We start from the raw sequence: 21436 nt of genomic DNA, 5'->3' as shown, positions 1-21436 counted from the left end.
CGTATGTTCCCTTCTCCCCAGCTGGCATTCCCATGCAAATGATCCATTTTCTGTCATTTTGAGAAAAATTTTTGATCTCCATCCCCCATCCCATTCTAAATGCCAAAATACCTAGAAACAAGAGCAGGGAAAACGATCACCAAAATATTTTGATCAAAATGAGTCTCGCTGCAAACCTGCTCAGAAACAGAACTGGGCTTGTGGCAGGTGTCACCGTCACATTATTATTAACATTATTTTGTATGCTTGTATGTTTCTTCCGATAGACATCCTTATTGATAGTCAATTGCTTTTGCTATATGTGGCATCGTGGGAAGAACGGAGATTCGCAGTTATAGAAATTCTGGATTATATCAATTCTTGGATTCAAATTCTAGCTCAGTGACTTATTAATGGCATACCCTAGAGAAAATTATTTACGATGTATTTAAGATTAGTTATTCGGTGTGACTCTCAGTTCACTTACAAAATGGAGGCAGTGACATCTGCCTTTGCAGGGAGATTTGGAAGATCAATTTCTGTTTGAGAGGCACTGCATGAAATCTTGTTTGCCACATTCATATGAATAATGAGAGCAACAGCACTTATTTCATAGGATTATTTGAGGATGAAATAAGACAGCTCTTTATTTGTAAAGCATTCATGAAGTGCCTAGAACATACTAAGTTCTAAATAAACGGGAGTTATTATTGAGTTGTTTTGTTTTATTGTTATTGTTAATCTGGAAGAGTATGTGGGGACCTGAAGAGTCTCAAACAATCTTCAGTTCCCCTCAATTATCTGCATTGTTTTAAAACAATCTCCCACCAGTGTTCACTCGTATCCTGGCTTAGGCGGATAGCAGTTGCATTAACTCCACTACATATCTTAGTGGCCAACAAAGTGTCTCTCTAGTTAACACTTAAATTCTTCTTGTGCCTCAGAGTTTTCAGAAGAGGAGATTGAAATTTTTCTGACGAGTTTTATATTAAAGCTGGATACCTTTGTGAAGGTCAAAGGCTACACTTGGGGTTTAGTATTATTTATTTCTATGCAAAAAATTATCCCAAGCTTAATGGTTTAAAACAAAAAACCATTTCAATCACACAGTTTCTGGGGATCAGGTATCCAGGAACAGCATAGCTGAGTGGTTCTGGCATGGGGTCTCTCAGGAGATTGCAGCCAATTTGTTAGCCTGGGCTGTAGTCATCTGAAGGCTTGACTGGGGCTGGAGAATCAGCTTCCAAGATGGCTCCCTCACATGGCCATTGGCTTGAACAAGCAATCAGAGAGGGAGAGGGAGAAGCCATAGAGTCTTTTATAACATATCTCAGATATGACATATCACCATTTTCTTTGATTCTGTTGGTCACACAGACCAACTGGTGTAATGTGGTGGGGGGGGGGGTCTCTACACAAAGGGTATGAATGCCAAGAAGCGAGGGCCTTTGGGGGACATCTTGGGGGCTGGCTATGACAGTCCCTGGCCCAATAATTTATAGTAAAGTAACTAAGTATGATAAAATGTGGATGGGGAGCAATCCACCTCCCACATGAATTCACAGTCTCACCACTAATTGAATATCCAGCTCAACTTCTCCCTCTTCCAAGAAGCTTCCCTGACAAGATGGATTTTCAATCATCTCCTTCCTATGAATGTTGACAGCATTTTGTTCATGCCCCTTTGCTTTAGCAATATCATTTTACTCAATTTTTATTTCACAAAAGCTGGTCTAGTCACCTTGAGGGCAAAAGTTATGTCAAATTCTTCTTTGGATTCCTTAAAATTCCTAGCATGTGCTAAGTACATGGAATCAGTAAAAATTCAACCCCAGCTCCATGACCTTTTCCATGCATAGGCCTCAACAATGAGCGTTCCTATTTAAATTGCCTTGAAGTTCTCTAAAACCCTGAGTCATTAAATTTTAGTTCCATCTTGGCCATTACATATAATTTTAAAAAGCCCATGCACCCTTCTACTTAAAGCTTTTTGCCTTGCCTCTCCCTTTGCTAGAACATTCTTCCCTTGGATATCTATCTGCATAGCTTGCTTCTTCACCCCTGTAAGGAAGTGCTTTGCTCAGACTGTGGCTCTTCCTTGAGGCTTACCCCAGCCACAATATTTAATACAGCAATCAGTGTTTGCCCGTCCTCACCACTGACGAGCTTTTAAACATGCCCCAAATTTTCTTTACACATTAGCACCTATCGCCTTCTTCAGAAAACATAATTTACTAATTTGTTATATTTGTCATCTGTCTCCCTTTCCAGAGTGTCTGCTCCCTGAGGACAGGACTCTTGTCTAATCTGTTTTGCAGTGTATCCTCCATGCCTGGAACAGTGTTTAGAATATACCAGATGCTTAGTAGGGAATTCTTGAGTAAATAAATTGGAGTAATATTTTTCACAATGGAATTTGAAACAAAAGGTCTTTGCCAGTGAGTCTCCAGCTAAGTAGATATTTCAATGAACAACTTAAGAATTCTGATTGTTTGGCTTATCTTCTTATGTAAGTCATTTAGGAACCACTATACAAAGCAAAAATATTATAAATAAGAGATAAAAATCTAATGTAAGATGCTTTAATTTTTTTGTAAAATTCACTAAAGCTACAATACAAAAGTTGATAGACTTTATTCATCAATTCAGTTCAAACTATATTCAACTCATTCAAGCAACTAGTTTGAGTGACTTAAGCTCAAAAAGTAAAATAAATATTTAATGGAATCGATGCACATTTTTATTCATTATAAAAGTACAATTATTGTTCCAAAGCTCTAAATAATCACAGTGGGGTCTTTGTTTCTTTTTAACTTTACCTCTAAGTATGACTGGTATTTGCTTTTTAGATTAGGACATGTGCTGAGAATTTACTCCTTCTTTTATTCTCAAAATGGTAATTCTATGAGAAGTTAAAGCCAATATATTTTGAAAAGAAATGACATAATAATAATAATATAACTTTGTAATCAAATATTAATGTTTTTCTACATGTTTATTGTGCTGTTAAATTAAATTATTTCCGTGCGTAGGCAAAATAAACCACACATATTCTTCCACAAAAGAAATGGTAAATCAAATATCTGGCTATTTAACAATGTTTTCTCTATTTTCAACACTTGCAATGTCCTCATTCCTGAATTAATCCCTGGAACGAAGTTTGAACCACAGAACAAAAATGGAAGAAAACACTCTTCTGACAAGGAGGCTTGTGTTCTGATTGTGTAATTATCAGAGTCCAGCATTCACAAATTTACATCTTGTAGTGGTGTTTAACTTGTTTTACTAATCTTTCATTTGGATAAAAGCTTAATTAATTCTCCCTGAGTGACAGTGTTTTCTTTGGAAGATCGTGTTTAACCTCTTGCATTAAAATTCTATACTCCTTTCATCTAATATTAGTAACACACAGTTAAGGCACCTACATTAAAAGGTCTGGGATCCCAAGAATTGTCATGTTGTCCTAATACTCTCTGGCAAATTGGTGTGGAACCTGCTTGACTGCCACTTCTTGAAAGGCCCCTTACTTTGCCTATCACTAAGAAAGAAGGTCAACGCAGCATTCTGAAATGCACATTAAAAAAAAAAATTTAGTAGATAAAAGACCCAAAGAACCTATTACTGAGAGCAGGTCCTTGAAAAATCTAGGATGGCAGAAAAAATGTAATCATGGGAAGTAGGACCAATAGTCTAGAATTCTGCCAGGTCAGCTTATAGTTTTTAAGATTTCATCATCTCAAAGTATTTTCTTATGGAACTGATGCTGTGAAGTTGTTAACAAGCATTAACAACACTGTCGTGAGCAGAGATGGTCAATCTATTACAGACAAGCTTCGTGGTGAAATGACCATGACCTGCACACCCGTCTATGATGGAGGGAGTAGTGGTGGACATTGCAGGGAAATTGGACGGCGGAGTCAAGCTGGAGTGTGACTAGCCAGCCTTCTGAGATAATGGCCTTCTCTTCAGAGTGTGGGACCCCTGCCTCTAACTAACAGAATACAGCAAAGGTGATGGGAAATCACTTCCGTGATTAGGTTACAAAAGGTAGTAACTTTCATTCCACCAACAGGCTGTCTTTATTACGGGCTGTCAGGAAGCCAGCTCCCCAGTAGAGAAGCCCACGGGGCGAGCAACGGCGGGTGGCCTCGAGGCAGCACTCAGAACAGGACGTGCTCAGTCCACAGCCCAGGAGGAACTGAATCCTGCCAACCACCACCAAGCAAGCTTGGAAGTGGATCCTTCCCAGGTCGCTGACTTCAAATGCATCCCCTGTCCTGGCTCGCGGTGTCCTGGGGAAGCCTGAATTAGGGAACCCAGCCCAGCCCGCCTGACCCACGCAGGCTGCAAGGTGATATGTGCTCTTTCAAGCTGCTGCGTTTTGAGCTAATTTGTCCAGAGTGACCTTTGGAAGAAACCCTAAAAATAGATCCTTGTTTACTAAAAACCAAACCATGAAAATAGCAGAGGAAGAAAAGCCCACTTTGAGGTGGGAATACTTGCTCGCTCCCTTCTTTGCGAAGGAGAGAAGGCTCATCGGTGAGTCAATCCCAGATAGAATCCGTAAGTACTCTAGAGGTTGGCATTTTCGGTGAGGAGAGTAACAGGATCATAAATAGAGAAGAACCCAGCCAAATACTCTTGCAGTCTCTCTCCCACCTGTCCCCAGATGTGGTCCTGTAGAATCCGGCCTTCCCAAGGGCAGCTTGCCCTCCGTAGCTCACAGACCCTTCACATGCAGGGTTCTTGATTTGGATCTGTGTAACAAACCACATCACCTATTTCAGTAACATTCTCCAAATTGAATCCAGCAGTTTGAATCTTACAATTTTGAGACCAATTTAAAAAAAAATGGATTGGGATTGACACAGTGTCGCCAATGTTCTGTTTCAACCAGTAAGGCCATGCAAGCATTCACCAAGGCAACGCTATCCTACCGTAAGTGATACCATTTTATGAAGAGAAATAGTTTTTAGAAATGATAAAGGAAAAAAATCTCATAATAAATGATCATTATTTAAAATTAAATGTTTAGTGTTATAAGAAACTTACCATGTTTGTTTGCTTGTTTTTAATTCTGCTATGAAGCAGTGTAAATTTTGCTACATAGGTGGGCTAATTTTAGGAACCACTGATTTAGTCTATGTAATTCTCTTAGCAACAAGAAGCAATAAGCAGTTTCTGTCCCTTCCATTTCACAAGCCCAACACCAGATCAGAATAAGATTCCCCTCCTCTTTTGGTTATATCTGATTTTATCTTGGCTGCATAAGTGGAGTTGGCGTCAGCAAGTAAAATTGAAGATGCCCAGTTAGTTGGACTTTCAGATCAATACAAATAACTTTTTAGTATAAGCATGTCCCATCCCTGGGACAAATATTACACAGGACATACTTACATTTTTAAAAAATACTGTATTTAAAAATATACTTAAAAATGAACTATGTAATATTCAGATGCCCCTGGGTAGCCTGTATTTTTCTTTGTTACTTCTAGTCATCCTGGCTGTGGAGTTACTCTGGAAAAGTAAAGACTAACTTGAATAATTATTACTTCAGCTTAAGTAAGAATTTAAAATAAGTAAAAGTTTTGTATGGAAGAAGGGAGGATTTTTCTCCTTGGCGTTTACATTCACACTGATAGAAATTTCTTCCACATAAACTATACTCAGAACTCACTCAATGAAACCATATCTCTAGTTCAGATGTAGGATTCTCTCCTTAGCAGTCGAAATTTTTCACATGGGCAACTGAGGTCGGGAAACACAAAGACCTCACCTTCCTTGCCAATGGGCCAACATCTGAATCAGTCGAATAAAGGCTTCACTGTGATCTTCCTCCTGTCATCCTCTTGGATCCTTTCTTCAGATACTCAGTATCTGGCCAAACTCAACCACACACCCATATTTTCTTTTGGAGACTCAAGTGACTTTCCCACGTATTAGGTTCTCTCCCTATACGGGAAAAAAATGATAGGTACCCACTGAAAATTCTTTTTTTTTTTAATGTTTTTTTATTATGTTAGTCACCATACAGTACATCCCTGGTTTTTGATGTAAAGTTCGATGATTCATTAGTTGCGTATAACACCCAGTGCACCGTGCAATACGTTGCCCCCCTTACTACCCATCACCAGCCTATCCCATTCCCCCACCCCCCTCCCCTCTGAAGCCCTGTTTCTCAGAGTCCATAGTCTCTCATGCTTCATTCCCCCTTCTGATTACCCCCCCTTTCTTTATCCCACTGAAAATTCTTAACCTTCGAAGATGCAGGTATATAAAACCCCCAAATTTGAAGTTAGCCCACTCGAGGAAAAAAAAAATCATCCTCAGTCGTAAAGGTGTTATAGCCATAGTAACTCCAAGGTGAGCCTTCGATTATCTGAAAATATTGAAAAAGAATCTCAAACAGTGCTATCATTCTTGAGTACCATTCAGCTTTATTACTGTGTCCTCCAACCATCTATCCTTATCTGGATTCATGTTCTACCCTTTGATAAACAGAGATCTAGCTCAGAACCTTTATTCCACGGCTTGAGGAAACAAAGGCCAGGAGGGAAGAACATGGCCCAAATTCTAAGACAGAATTATCACTTTTGAGCAAGTGTTTTCTCATCAATATCCTAACCACCATTGCCTACAGGAAGCAGGGGGCTTGAGTGATGTGGCTGGATTGCCAGGAGCAAAACGTACAGGATGGGGAAGGTCAGCGTCACACAAGTCGCGGAAGGTCAGAGCTGGAAGGAGCAGCTGCGCTGTCAACCCCTCTCATGGTCTGCATGTCAGGACCAATCACTGCCCACTGAAGGGAAAATGGCCTCCCCAAATCTATACACTGGGTCGCAAGACTGGAGCTCTAGACGTGGCTTCTGCCAGATCACACCCACTCTTGAAGGACGGCATGTCAAGTGATTCTCAAGTCCTCTCTCTATGCCTTTCCAGCAAGTTCTTCTGCTAAATCCAAGCTTATTGAAGCATGGCCCTCAGTTTCCCCTAGAACCTAGAATATTGGTGCTTATTAAAAGTGCAGAATCCCAGAGGGTAGAGTCCTTCCATCTGCATTCTAACAAGGCTATTTCTGATGCATTCGCAAAATTGATAGCCATTCCCCGAAACATAATTGAGTTCCTTATTCATTCTTCCATTAACTATCTTCTGAGGCCTTGGAGTGCAGTGAACCATACTAAGCGCTGTGGCGAACACAGATGTAAAAGACATCTCACACACTACAAATGTGTTTTCTGGATTCAATCGTAGATGCATCGTCTGCTAACAGTGTTACTCTGAGTTTTGAGAATCTTGGGGAAAAAATTAAATGTGTGTATTTGTGTGTGTGTGTGTGTGTGTGTGTGTGTGTGGTACCCACACATGGAAGTTGTGTTACAACTCTTTTGGTAACAAATCACAGAATTCCAACTGGAGCAAGGATTTATTGTAAAGGATAATGGATGCTTACAGACCCAAGGCAGGAAATCAGCTGGTTCTCAGAGACATCCAGAATAAGGGAGCTCACATGCTGTGTTAACCCCCCCTCCATTATTTTTCCAGATCGTTCTATCTTTCTAGGGGTATCTGAATCATTCTTCTCTTACCTTCCCCCACCTTGCCTCTCCCCGTCTCTCTCTCCAGAATGCACTTCTCTACTTCTCTCACCCATAAGGAACCACAGACCTCCAGTGTCTGGAACGCACTTTACCCAGAGGCTTCTTTCTCCATCACTATAACTTAGTTCAAACACTGACCTATAAGAAAGGACTTTCCTAGCTAACACTTACTGGGTACTTACCATATGCAACTGTGGCTCACAAAATCCCTGAATATTTGACAATCACCTCTCATTTAATTGCTCATGTCCTACTCTGTTGTATATTTACTTTATGGCATTTATCCAAATCTGCAAGTATCATGTTTATCTATTAGTTTACCCATGTAACTTCTGTCTTACCACGCTAAAGCATGGGCTCCATGCAGAGGTATGCTGGGGCCAGCTTACATAGGCTCCTGACAGCTGACTGTCAAATAATCAGGAATTCTGTGAGCCAGTGGTTAAGACTGTCGGTAGCTTGAAATTGGTCATGGCAGGAATATGTACACCATAAAAATTGACAAATGCTACACATCAGGACTTCTAAAAATTTTCCCAGCAAGTTGGTCCACAAGCACACCAGAGGTTACCCTTCCTCTTAGCACTGCTGACGCCTGATGCATTCAGCATTAAATGCACATGGAATCAACAGATGCATGACTTTTATCATTTTAAACGATTTGTTTTTGTCCTAAATCCAAACCTCTTGGGAAATTTTTCCCACGTAGAGTAAGGTGCTCATGCTTGAACAATTAACTACGGCAAAGTAGCAAGATTGTGTTGTAACTAGGGCCGGTCCACGGATGGCTATCTGTGCTGAGGGGGTAGGAGGTACCATTTCCGGAAAACACAGTGGGTAAGCAAACAAAAGAGAAGAAAAAGTATCACAAGTATCTCTCCCATCGGACTAGGACCTTCATGAGGCTGAACTGATATCTGATTCAAACTTGTAGCCCCTCTGTTCATCAGCACACTTAATGAGGAATGAGTAAGATTTATTTGTATTAAAATGTAACTTTGTTTTCTCATTATGGAGTCTTATCCAAGTATAGTATGGACACAAATAAGTTTAGAAAGTTATTCAAAGGCTTTCCCCACCGACCAGCAAAGCTCTTTAATAAATATGACTTGGGGAGAGCAGGGACTGCATTTGAAACCTTTCCTCTAAAGCCCACTTGCTTTATTTGAGGAAACCAATAGAAGAAGCAAATCCAGGAACACTCCTCTGTTGCCTAAACCATTAGAAGAACACCTAGGGCCAAATCGGAGGAACATGCCCACCAGACCCCGCTCGGTGTTAACAAACCACGTATTGCATGCCCTGATGAAAATAATAAGCCATTTTTGATGAACAACCCAATTTTTAATTTTGCCGTTGTCCAAATATACAGTAATAACAAGGGTGACGCCAAGCTCTTTTATAATTCTACCCCTTAGGTGAGGGATTCAAAATAGTAGTTAAAATCCAATTCCCTCTTTCTTTCAAATAGTGTAATCAAAATGCTACGTCTCTAACTGGCTGCTTTGCTGCCTGACAGAATACGTTATTTGCCTTTTTTCCTCCAAAAAGGCTTTCCAGCAAGTGCCGCTGGTAAAACGATCTCAACAAAGTTTTGGAGGTAAGAGTGATACTGGAACATAAAGCAGTGTGAAATGAAGCAGCCACGCTGCATTCGCAGTGCCTCTTCCCATTTGTCACAAACCCACAGCTAATTAAAGAGAGGTAACTTCTCTCCTCCTTGTCCCATTGATCGAGCTCCAGGCTTAGTCTGTAAGCAGGTTTTTCCGTGAATTGTGGGCCACTGGAAAAACCTGTTAACACAAGGGTATTTGAAAGTTTTCTCTTCCGTGGCCCCAGAGCAGGATGAAGCACTTCCCAGCAACCACAACAATCTCAGAAGGGTAGTTTTCTGAAATTCACCTGTAACGAACAACCTGCTTAAGATCAAAGGCCAGGTGGGCGGGACCCGTGGATGCCCCCATCACCTCCCAGGTCCCTGAGGATTAGCTGTCTCTTTCCTAGTCCTGAGGCCCTGGGGCCATGTCGCTCACTAGTTACATTTTCAGGCATACATCTGACAGTCAGGGATTATTTTAGGAGGCCGCTATAAATTTCAACTCAGAGAGAAAAAGAGAATCACAATGTTTAACTTCTGGTAAAGTTTGTTGAGTGATAGCAAGATGGAGAGCAAACTCGTTCTAAATAAAGGCTTTCCGATCCAGTCCTGAATCAAAAGCAAAAGTAACAAGGCCCCAAAGTTAGATTTTCTCAGCACCCCCATTAGACAAAGGAGAGTGCCTTCTGGTCAGGAGCTGGCCGTGCTCGCCAATTCCCTTCCTTACTCCCGTGTTGCCTATCTGTACTGTTCCAGTAAAGACAAAAACAGGCCCAGAGACAGTGCAACCAGCCAGAGCGGCTACTTCACCCAGATACTGGAAAGGTTGGAGATGCTCCCTCTGGGTCACCAGAGTCATCTTTGGCTTCCTTAGGTCAAGACCACCCCGGGCCACCCTAATTGAATTATACTCTCCCCTGCAAAGAGGACGCAGCAAAGAGCACTTTCAGAATGAGCCTCAACCCTGGCTGCACGTTTACAATTATCTGAGAAAGTTAAAGAATGACCAAGAGTGGGCCTCGGATTCCAGGGGATTTTATTCAGTTGGTCTGGGGTTGGACCCAGGCGTCAGTAATTTTTAGAAGTGACACAGAGCAAGTGTCAGACCAGGAAGAAAATTTAGACTCACTAGGCTCCCTTTGAGACCAACCAGCCATGCATCCTGAAGGCCGGTGCGTCTACTCACGACTGCACTCAATGTGGGTACGTTTCCTCAGGTCGAGATGAGAGGCTGCAGCTCAGCCACAAGCCGAGTCTGGGACACGTGAAATCGAGGCTTGACGACTTGTGACCACAGGTCCGTATGAAAAGAGGTCCCAGTGGGGGCCATGGCCAAGGGAGAAGCCGTGCCCGTCCAAAGGGGCCAGGCCAGGCTCAGCTCCAGACAGTGGCACCCACAGGAAACTTGCCAGATTGTCCAATTTTTAAGGAGAACCTCTGAATTGGTATTGTCTATGAAATCTCTTGATTTTTTCCAATATTGGCTCTTTCCCCTCTAAAACACAGGGCAAGCTAAAAGAAACGTCTTTGGGCCCTGCTGCCTGTGGGGCATCTCCGGGCCCACAGACCTCAAGGGGCAGACATCTGAACCACTCCTGAAAAGCTCTCCCTTTGACCGTTTCCTCAATGCCCCTTCTTCAGCGGCTGCTACAAACAGAAAAGTTGGACACGCTGCTCAATATTCCACCGATTAGAAACGCGTTTAGATCTAAGGAACTTGTTGCCATGAAAATACTGTCAGATCTCAGAGTGAATAGGTTCACTACTATGAGCACCGAGGGAAATAACAATCCGCGGGCTCCTTGGCCATCTGAACTGCTGTCACAGGGGGCTGGTGGCCAAGAGGCCCCGCGGAGCCGGGCCGCGCGTGCGCACTGGGCACCTGAAGGAGGCGGCAGATGCGACATTAACAGAAAGTAGGACAGAAAGAAGTAATAACCTCACCGGGCTCCATAAATAAGCACGGCTACATCCCTGCCTTCCTGGAATTTACATCTTTGAGGACGAGACAGACAATAAACAAAAATATGTCAGGAGTGTGCGAGGAAAGAGTAAGGAGAGGTCACATGGGAAGGGTGCGTGGGGGATGGGAGCGTGCCGGACTCGGAGCAGTTGTACAGACACTGGCCTTAACCTGAGTGAGACTGAGGGGGGGGGGCGGGGAGGAGGGGGGCGGGGGTTGGGGGTTGGGGTTGTTAACAACACAGGACTCACAGGATCCAACATATTTTAAAAGATCAGTCTGCATGGAGAACTCCTCTATTAAGAATATGCTGTGGGAGCTGATGGTAAAATCTGGAAGCCCAGCCCCAGGAGGACAGTGCAGTCATCCAAGCAACAGAAAATGTCTCCAAAGCCAAATCAGAAGTCAGCTGGCAGAATACCGGGAAATGCAGATTAGGAAGGTAAAAACAGCAGATGCCTAACACGCGCGTAACGATCTTCCATTCAACTGGCCAATTAATGCTTGCCTCCAAGCCACATCTGAAACTAAGAACCGCCAAGTGTTCCACGCTCGCCAAACCCAACTTAAGGAAAGAAACTCCTCCACTCGCGAGGCAAAGGTCCTAGGGTTGTGGAAGTCAGGATAGTAAAAAGAGAATGATGCTTTTACTCCATAAACAGCCAGCAAATGTTTGAGTTATGGATAACAATTAAGTCCTAATTGGCAATAATGTAAATCTCTTCTGAATGGATGTGGTAAATATTGAAACAAACGAGCTGCTATTTTTCAGACCTGGATGGCAGTCAGTCAAAATGAAAAGCTAATTTCAGCCTTGGAGGCAAACTCTGTATTTTAATCAAGTGTGACAAAGTGGGAACAATAAATTGGCATTTAAGGTGAGGGGCTATTTACTTCCCGGCTGCAATGCTTGTGATGATAAGTTGCACTGCCCCCTCGCAAAATGAAAGCAAGTTATGGCTTTGATCCAGAGCATAAGGAAACATCTGGGGAACTGGCCAGAGGCAGAGTTCAAAGACAGCTGAGAGCTAAAGGCAAATGATCCAGCTTCCCAGATGTCTGGTGCTGTGGGGGATCTTGTGCCATAGCTGGCCAATGCAATTAATCAACATTTATACTGAGAATCATGAAAATAAAGGGGGTGTGTGTGTGTGCACACGCGTAGTTTCTACCATACTGCAACCCAGCATTCAAATCTAATTATTAAGGATCTAAAATATTATTTTCATAATTAATTTAATCAAGAATTAGGTGCCAATTATGTCCAAGATGCTGTTATGATGATTCGCACTGGGGAATCATCAGTAGACAAAACATATAAAGTCCCTTCTTTCGAGTAACTTACATGCTAATGAAAAATAAAAGCAGCTATAACTTTGAGTTTTACTCTGAAAGCCTGAACTGTTCTGTGTTCCTTGCTTTGATATGTATCTTCTTCGTAAGAACCCCTGGGTTAGCTACTTTTGCTATCTCCACTTTAAAAGTGCAAATCCTGAGTCACAGAGATGTTGAGTAATGAGCCCCAAATCACACAGCTATAGAGATAGAGAAATGAGCCAGGCAATGTCCTCTTTGAGCTTCAAATCTAGAGGGGAAGAAAACATTAAAGAAAGAATGCAGGCATTACACTTGTTACAAAGGAAATGTGTGGAGTTGGGGCAGGGGGAGGTGATAAGACTCAACCTAGCTTGAATTCTTTTATTAGAGCAATAACTTGTCATATGTCCTCTCATAAACATGCTTCTGTTTTCCCGAGTAACATGTCTGGCTGATTTGAGGACAATAGTTGGTTTTAATCTTTGCTAAAACTGGCAGTCTAGAATTTGAATTTTCTCTCTCCATACTCATTTTAACCTTAAATTCTATTAAGGGTGGGCCGAGCACAAGAGGGTGAGCTGGATATTTTCTAACACATTAAACTTCTTGAATCAAGCAGTGTATATAATTTATATATGTAATGTTCTGAAGATTTCATATCTTCTGTGAGTCTCTGTCTCCATATAAATTATTTATATGCTTTAATATTTCAATAAAGCCAGCAGGGTTCATGTTGCTCTGAATCACTCATTCTAATAAGAAAGAAAATCAGCTTGTAAAATATTTGCCTTATTAATCTGAACATATTGAGGGGATTTTCTTAATTGTACAGGGTTTAAGGGTATGATACCAAAAAATGAAAAGAGAAGAAAAAGAAAACTCTTTCGGGCTCCATGTCTCAGGTGCTGACCAGGTGACCCAGTGCTGTGTCCTGGGATAACTCCTGCTCTGATTCTCCAGCAGAGAAAGAGACGTGGCGAATTTTAAAAAATAACAAAGAACAACAACAAGAAAAATGCTGATTTCCTAAATAAGCTTTGTTAATTACCTGACGAAGGAATTGTGAGCTTTCTCACTTTAGCCGGGACAATCACAGCACAGTAAAAGCTCCGTTTCCAGATCACATTCTCCAAAAGTGTCTGCAGATGGGCTTCTAAGCTCCAGCCAGAAAGCAAAAAGCCATAGAAGAGTCCATTCCGAGTCCATCTATCGCATGCGGCAAGTTATTCATCCTGTCCGTTCCTCAATTTCCCCAGCTGTTACTGGGGGTTATGATTGTGTCCATTGCATAAGATCAGTAGGAGAGTTCAATCAGTCAGTGTATAAAGAACGCCCAGAACGGCACGTAGCACAGAGTAAGTCAAGCATAAGCCACCGCGTTATTCTGGTTGTTATGCGCTCATTTCACCAATGCACACCCACAGTATTCTCTTCCAGTGACAAATAAGACAAGGCCTCTGTTCATCTCCATATAGTCCCATAGGAAAAATAGGTAAGCAATAAATAAACAAGCTAATTTCATCTTCCATGATAGTCATAGAGAAATGAAAAGGGCTGATGGGACAGGAGGCCTCCTTGTCTCTCTTGGGTCAGGGGAATCAGAGAAGCTTTTCTGGGCAGGTGACATTGGAAGTGAGGCCTGAATGGTGGAGAAGGATCTGCCCAAGGGAAGAATTGGAGGAAAAGTTCCCCACACAGAGAACAGCAAAGGTAAGGATCCTGCCCTGGAATAGGTCAGCTTGTGAGAGGGTGACAAGTTCCAGGAGTGGGGGTGGGGGGCAGGATGAGACCTGAGGCCCCAGAGGTGAGCTGGACCCAGCCGTGCCCACTGGTGAGAGGGTGGCTTCCCCGTCAAGTATACAGGAATTACACGAGCTTGGAAATAACATCCTCTAACCTGTGTCTTAAAAGTCAACCCTGGCGGCCATGTGGAGCCATTTATCCAGATCACCAGAGGGGACACATCTTTCCCAAACACGGAGGGGAGAAAGTTGGAGCGATTTACCACGACTGTGGATCTCACAGATGTCCGAGCCTGAGGAGACCTCCAGAGGCTGAAGTCCAACATCTTCATTTCACAGAGAAGGGAACAGCGCATCTCCCGATACGTCAAGCTCAGACTTGAGAGCAGTGTTGATTGCTTTGTAAGTGCAGGTGTGGATAAATTCCAGACGAGGCTTGAAAGCAGGGCCGCACCTGTGCTCCAGAAACAGGACCCTCGCTAGGTTCTTTATCACCCTTTAGGAAAAAAACAAAAACAAAAAAAAACCTGGCTTCTTTTTCCTAAGTCTTCTCGAAAATATTCCTGCAGCCCCGTGTCAATACTCAGGGCCCGACGACACCTGCACACCCAGGCTGTGTGCAGGGAGCCACCTGAGGACAGGTGTAGGAAAAGGACAGAAGGAAAACATGTCGGGGACGTGCCCCCCAAAGGAGGCCTTGCCTGGGGACCCAGCCATCAGAATCTCATGCATGTCCAGGCTATGTTTGAGCAGCAGGTCCAAATCCTACGTCCTGCCCTCATTAGCAGGCCAAGGATCTGCAGCAAGAGGAAAGCAATGATGAAAAGCACGTGCCCGCCCTCGGCACCTCGGAGCCGGAGCCCAGCAGATGGGAGTTAAAAGGAAGTGTGATGGTGCCTGAGCTGGTCTCAATTTGTGACGTGGTTCCATTTGTTTCTCTTTTTAATGGTTCACTTAGCCAAACTTGGGACAGGGGGAAAAAATAAATCTTAGAAGTTGCCCTCTTTTGAAAAGAATTTAGGATTCAGGTGGTTAGACAGAAACAGGTTTGGGGTGGATTCTCCTAGTTAAGGGAAGCCATCAGGAAGAGGATAAAATCCAGGGCTGGGGTCCCCGGGAGGCAAACTGTGTACATGGTTGAGGCACCAGCAAGGGCAGAAGCGCTAATTTGCAGGGGGGGGGGGGGGGGGAGTAAGAAATTGACATTTTATAATGTTAAAAGGTCTAAATAATAATTGTGGGGGGAGACGGAAATTTGTTGGACATTCATGTTTGTGTTCTTTCCTGATAATTTTGATCTCTGTGTGAAGTAGGAGTTTAGGCCATCATCTTTCTCATATTAAGGGTGTGTAAAGGCTTAATCTCTAAAGAGACCACTGGATGATGGATGAGAAGTGCCTTGGTTTAACCCAAAGATCTTGGCTGATAAATGTTAGTGCTGTCCTTCTCCCCGCCCTGGCTCCATGCTCAGTCCACAGTCTTACCCCATGCCTTACATATATTTTCATCGTATAGATTTAAAGAGTTTTGAAGGCCATTATTTTATATGACTTTCACAAGCCTGTCAGGTAGCCTGCATGAAGAGGCTCTGGCCATCACTGCATTACTAGTATGTCAGAGTCATTTTTTTTTTTTAAAGATTTTATTTATTTATTTGACAGAGACAGCCAGCGAGAGAGGGAACATAAGCAGGGGGAGTGGGAGAGGAAGAAGCAGGCTCCTAGCGGAGGAGCCTGATGTGGGGCTCGATCCCAGAACGCGGGGATCACGCCCTGAGCCGAAGGCAGACGCTTAACGACTGCGCCACCCAGGCGCCCCGTCAGAGTCATTTTTTAAATACAAGAGGGGTATTAAGGAGGGCACGTATTGCATGGTGCACTGGGTGTTATACGCAAGTAATGAATCATCGAACTTTACATCAAAAACCAGGGATGTACTGTATGGTGACTAACATAATAAAAAATTATTATAAAAAATGAAAAATAAAATCCACCCTTAAAAAAATAAATAAATCAAAATAAATAAATAAATACATGCATACATACATACAAGCCGGACTGTTTTTTGCTTCACTCTAGGTTTCCAAAAAAAGGTAGTGGGGAGAAAGAACTTGTGAGTCTCTTCAGTTAATACCGGTGACAAGACAAACTTTAAGAATACTTTCCCTACTGGGGCGCCTGGGTAGTGCAGCGGTTAAGCATCTGCCTTCGGCTCAGGGCGTGATCCCAGCGTTCTGGGTTCGAGCCCCACATCAGGCTCCTCCACTAAGAGCCTGCTTCTTCCTCTCCCACTCCCCCTGCTTGTGTTCCCTCTCTTCTCTCTCTGTCAAATAAATAAATAAAATCTTTAAAAAAAAAAAAAAGAATACTTTCCCTACAAGACTTTAATGACATATTTTTCTCTAAAACACCTTTTGTGGCTCTAGAGTTAGCATAGGTCTTGGGGATAGAGGTTGGAGTCCTAAATGAAAATGAAGATAGTCTGTATAATCTAAGAGTTTGATGGCTCTGAAAAGGTTTGTCTTCCTTACACTGAATATGAGAAAACATGGAGAGATTATCTAACTTATGAAAAAGAACTGATCCTAATCAAATTTAATTTTACCTAGAACCATTGCCCCATATTTCATTCATAAGCTTTCAATATTCTGTATCCTTCTCTACCTTGTTTAGGGAGAAAAGTGCTGCACATCACAGCACCCGAATAAAAAGGTATTTTTAGCTCTTTAGAATTGTTTCCTCTCTTTGCAAAATCCCTTGCCTAACATATGATTCCTTTCATCAAAGCTGGGCCAAAAGAGATCTGGGGATGGAAGTGAGGGAAGGTAGAAATAGAGATCTATTTCACGTTTCCCTTCTCAAAACGGAGACTTAACTTTCTGATTCCACAATAGGAGGCAAAAGCATTACAACCCTCATTACACAGAGAGGCTTAGGTGATTGCCCAAAATCTCATTGCTGGAAAGTTACTGTGAGGGGAAATGAACTCTGCCCCTTCAACTCCTAGAGATTTTTCAGCCATGCGACATGAGGAAATAGACAGTCCCATTTAAACTGGATCCAACCGGTGATATGAAAGGCAAGAGAAATGTTCACTTTTTCCAGCTGACGTGATCATAACACCGACCTCAAATATCATGATGAGACCCAAGTGGGAAGCTCCCCCCACTCCGCCTGCCTTCTCCTGGGTCAGTCTTTTCGCTGTGATCACATTAAAATGTAGTCATTCCTTACCCTAATTTGCCCCCCTCTGTCAAGTCTGCTTCTCCCTCATGAGCCTTCATCCATTGACGGATACATGCCTTTTTTGTTCATTCAAACAGATATGTAAGTGCTTACCAAATCCAGATGCACTTCTGGGAACAGAGGCCAAAGTGCTGAAGGTAGCAGTGGCCCTAACTTCTGGAGCTTATGTTCGACTGCGGAGAGACTAGCACAAAGTAAATGAGAAAGGAAAAAGCCAACACGACCTTGGATGAAGGTCAGAGGGGCCATGTGACCAGGAGGGGCTGCTTTGAGGGGGGTAGAACAGCCCTGAGGGTCACCACTCTTTCTCCGTCACCTATCTCCTTCTTCAGAGTAGCAAGACCTGCAACAGCCATATCATCAGGAGAAAAGAAAAAAAATAAATGCCTCAGAACTCTTTAGTCAAACAAAATGGAATCCTGAGTTTAAATAAATACAGCAGGTGAAGACAGAGCTACTCCCACTGACAGAAAGTAGAGAACCAAGATTCCAGGCTGCTGCTTGGTTTCCATTTGGCAGTAGCTCCTTGGTGACGGGCAGTTCCGAGACCGTGGAACTGTGGAGGCTCTGGATAGCTAAACCGGAAATGACCAGGTTATAGGACGAGCCTAGGGAAAAGAGCAAACATGTCTGCTCACCTTGTTTTTAAGGAGGGCGCCTGGCCAGTGTAAGCGAAAGAGCCATCGTGGCTCAACCTCACACTCCAGGCACAGACTTTATAAGGAAACAGGGCATGTGTTTTCCCCAGAGCATCTCTCCTGCATCTTCTTCTCCTTCAAAAATGGGAAGCCTGTTGGTAACTGGCCAAGGATTTACGGACTTGGTATTCTACCCGAATCGAGTTTCATCTCAACATGGCTATCATAATTGGTGTTACATTCAAATAGTTACTCATTCTAAAAATTTGAACATGAACAATAGATCTACAAGACATTCATACATCCTATTATTGTTGGTTTATTCTCAATAGGCTTTTGATAAATCCTACAGACGACTCTTAGATTATTTCCATGTTGACACAGTGTAATAGCCCTTGGGGGGTGGGGGGACAGTAAGAGAATGGAAACAAAAAGGTACCCTGTGGGAAATGAGGCAATTTGACATTTTAATATTGGCGAAATTCTGTCAATTCTTCCTTTATTGTATTATTTCACCTACCTTCTCCTCAGAGAAAGATTTCCAAAAGCTGAATTTGAGAATCTAATAAACCTCATTAAATCTCTCCAGAGCTTTACCACCTGCCACCTCTGTGACCTACAGCAAATAATTTAACTGCCTTTTGCTTAGTTTTTGTACTGTAACATGGGTTGTGGGCATTGGACTGAATGAGATAACCTATGCTAAGAACTTGACCCAGAGCTCAGTAAATGATAGCTATTATCTATCTATCTATCCATATCTATATTTATATATATACACACACCACAGTAGATATACATACAGATACACACACACACACATGTTTATATATACACACAATAGATACACTACAGATACACTGTATCTGTATATATATGTATATATATTTAGTGTGTGTAGTTATGTATATATATATATATATATATACACTGTATATAAGTCTATTGTGTGTGTATATATTGTGTGTATCTGTAGTGTATCTATTGTATATATACACACACACACCATATATAGCACTTCCTGGCATAGGATTTCATCTAGAATCTGTGCTCTGAAATTGACCAGTTGCTTTTGGTGAATAATTCTTAAGTTAAATACTCAGATTTGAATCAGCCATGTGCACACCATGATTGCACACCAACCATGACCAAGCCTTACATCTAACAGGCATTTTTGGTATAAATATCTCCTTCAGTCCTACCCGCAGCTCTGTGAGGTCTGCACGGCAGACGGGAGTGAGTGCGATTCACTGCAGAATCAGGCTATGTCATTTTAAATCTTACCTTCTTCTTACTGGCTCCTTGGCTTTTAGGACGTTGCCTCTCATCAGGTTCAACTTTCTTCAAGGGGTTGAAATAAAAAATGAAAACACAGAACGCCCGTACACATCACATGGTTCTCGTATACAATCACCCACACCGTCAGGTTCGCTCCTAATAGAGTACGGGCCATTTTAATCAATCTGCACGTAACTGACTTGACCATTCTCCAGCGCTCCAGTAAAACAGAGTGACGGATGCTGACAAGTGCGTGGATCGCTCCTTTGCCTGCACACCTGTGCTTCCATCGGGTAAATTCTACCGCAAACCAAGGTCAATTGTAGTTGCTTCTGCCTTTTGCTCCTAGTATTGAAAGGATAAAATTTAAACTTTACTTAAGTTGGTGGAGATTCGTGAAAAATAACTTTTCTGAGAAGATTAAGTTGAACTATTTGAAAATAATGGAAAGGTAATCGAACGAGGTCTGAGTGAAAATGTCACATACAAATGGCAAAATCCTTACACTGTCTAAAAACAGTCTGCACGTTGTTTCAAAATACATTTTTAATATTTCATTTTCATTTTTTAAAAAGCAACTAGGAACTGTCAACACGTGGGGTGCCTGAGTGGCTCAGTCACTGAAGCATCCGACACTTGATTTCGGCTCAGGTCATGATCTCAGGGTCATGGGATCGAGTCCCATGTCAGGCTCTGCGCTCAGCATGGAGTCTGCTTGTCCCTCTCCCTCTGCTCCTCCGCCTGGTCTCTCTCTCTTTCTCTCTCACTCAAATAAATACATAAATGAAATCTAAAAAAACAAACAAGCAAAAAAAAACCTGTCAACATTGGTTAAGGGGATGTTTCACATAAGAAAGATGCAGAACGCCAGCACTTAAAGAAAAAGCTCCTATCCTGCCACAAGATTAGCAAATGAATGAAAACATGTTTTAACCTAAAATAATTTCTACTATATTGGCTACTAGTTCCATTTAATAGATATAAATATGGTAGGCAGAATAATGGCCACCAAAAAATGTCCGTGTCCTAATTCGCAAAACATATGAACACGTTAACCATTATATGGCAAGGGGAAATAAAGATTGCAGGTGGACCTCAGGTTGCTCATCAGCTGACCTTGAGATGGAGAGAGAATCCCGGATTATCCAGGTGGACCTCGTGTAAGCACGAGAGTCCTTAAAAGCGGAGAAGCGAAGTAAAAGAAGTGGTCAAAGAAACATGATGGGAAAAGGATTCAAGCAGCTGTTGCTGACTTTGAAGACGGAAAAGGGGCCTGTGCCGAGGTATGTGAGCAAGGAAGTGGGTTCTCCCCAAAGCTTCCAGAAGGAACACACCCTTGCTAAAGTCTTGATTTTAGCCTCATGAGACCTGTGTCGGACTCCTGAACTACGGAACCGTAAAACAGCACATTCCTATTGTTCCAGACACTAAGTTTATGGCAATTTTCTAAGGTAGCAGCACAAAGCTAGCGCGGGAGCAGTAAGAAGGGTTAATGACTTGCCCAGGGTCATACAGATAAACCCAGCCTCCTAACTTCTACCCTGAGGTCTTTCTGCTCTTGCCCACTTCCTTATTAAACATAAAAACAAAACAAAAAAATAAATTAAAAAAATCATGTTTCTTAGAATGCCAAATCATGTGATAATCGATACGAAAGCAACCACTTTTCTATTTCTGTCGTTTTTTAACTTATCATTTGCCAAATGCCTGTCACATGTCAGGCCTTATTAAGGTCATTGCATACAGAATGATTTTAAATCCTGAACCTAACTTGTAATGTACAAAACGTGTCCTCTGTTGGGAGAGTTGCCCAAAAAATGACAGCTCTGAAGTTTAGCTCAGGTCTACCTAACTCAAAAACTTGTGCAGTGGAGCCCCGTGCAACTGTGCTCACTTTGTGGCCTTCTCCCTGCTCCTTCTTCCCTGGCAAAATGACCAGCATCATCAGGAAACTTCCCGGAGCCATTTCTCCGTCATCTGCGGTTAATGCCTTTCAGCGTGAATAGCTCCTAGCAGGAATCTGAGAAGTGTCCTTGGCGGGACCCCGGCTTTGGATGCAGTGGGAAGACAAAGTTA

The 21436-nt window shown here is 42.5% G+C and overlaps 1 long non-coding RNA gene across 2 annotated transcripts; it reads right to left on the bottom strand.

The window, feature by feature from the left end:
• Positions 1–2685: 2685 nt before the first annotated feature.
• On the bottom strand, positions 2686–19705 carry LOC123001297 (uncharacterized). 2 transcript variants are annotated; one of them, XR_006410040.3, is made up of 4 exons: positions 19367–19705; positions 13506–14695; positions 5756–5931; positions 2686–4736 (listed from the first exon to the last, which is right to left on the bottom strand). It is a non-coding gene; the product is annotated as an uncharacterized LOC123001297 (long non-coding RNA). The 2 variants fall into 2 exon arrangements; XR_008959333.1 differs by lacking the exon at positions 19367–19705 and having other exon boundaries at positions 3010–4736; positions 14463–14731.
• Between the last annotated feature and the right edge of the window lie 1731 nt (positions 19706–21436).

Source organism: Ursus arctos, unplaced genomic scaffold, assembly GCF_023065955.2.
Source record: "Ursus arctos isolate Adak ecotype North America unplaced genomic scaffold, UrsArc2.0 scaffold_16, whole genome shotgun sequence".
NCBI classification, from domain to species: domain Eukaryota; kingdom Metazoa; phylum Chordata; class Mammalia; order Carnivora; family Ursidae; genus Ursus; species Ursus arctos.
This window is presented reverse-complemented; position numbering and strand designations above follow the sequence as displayed.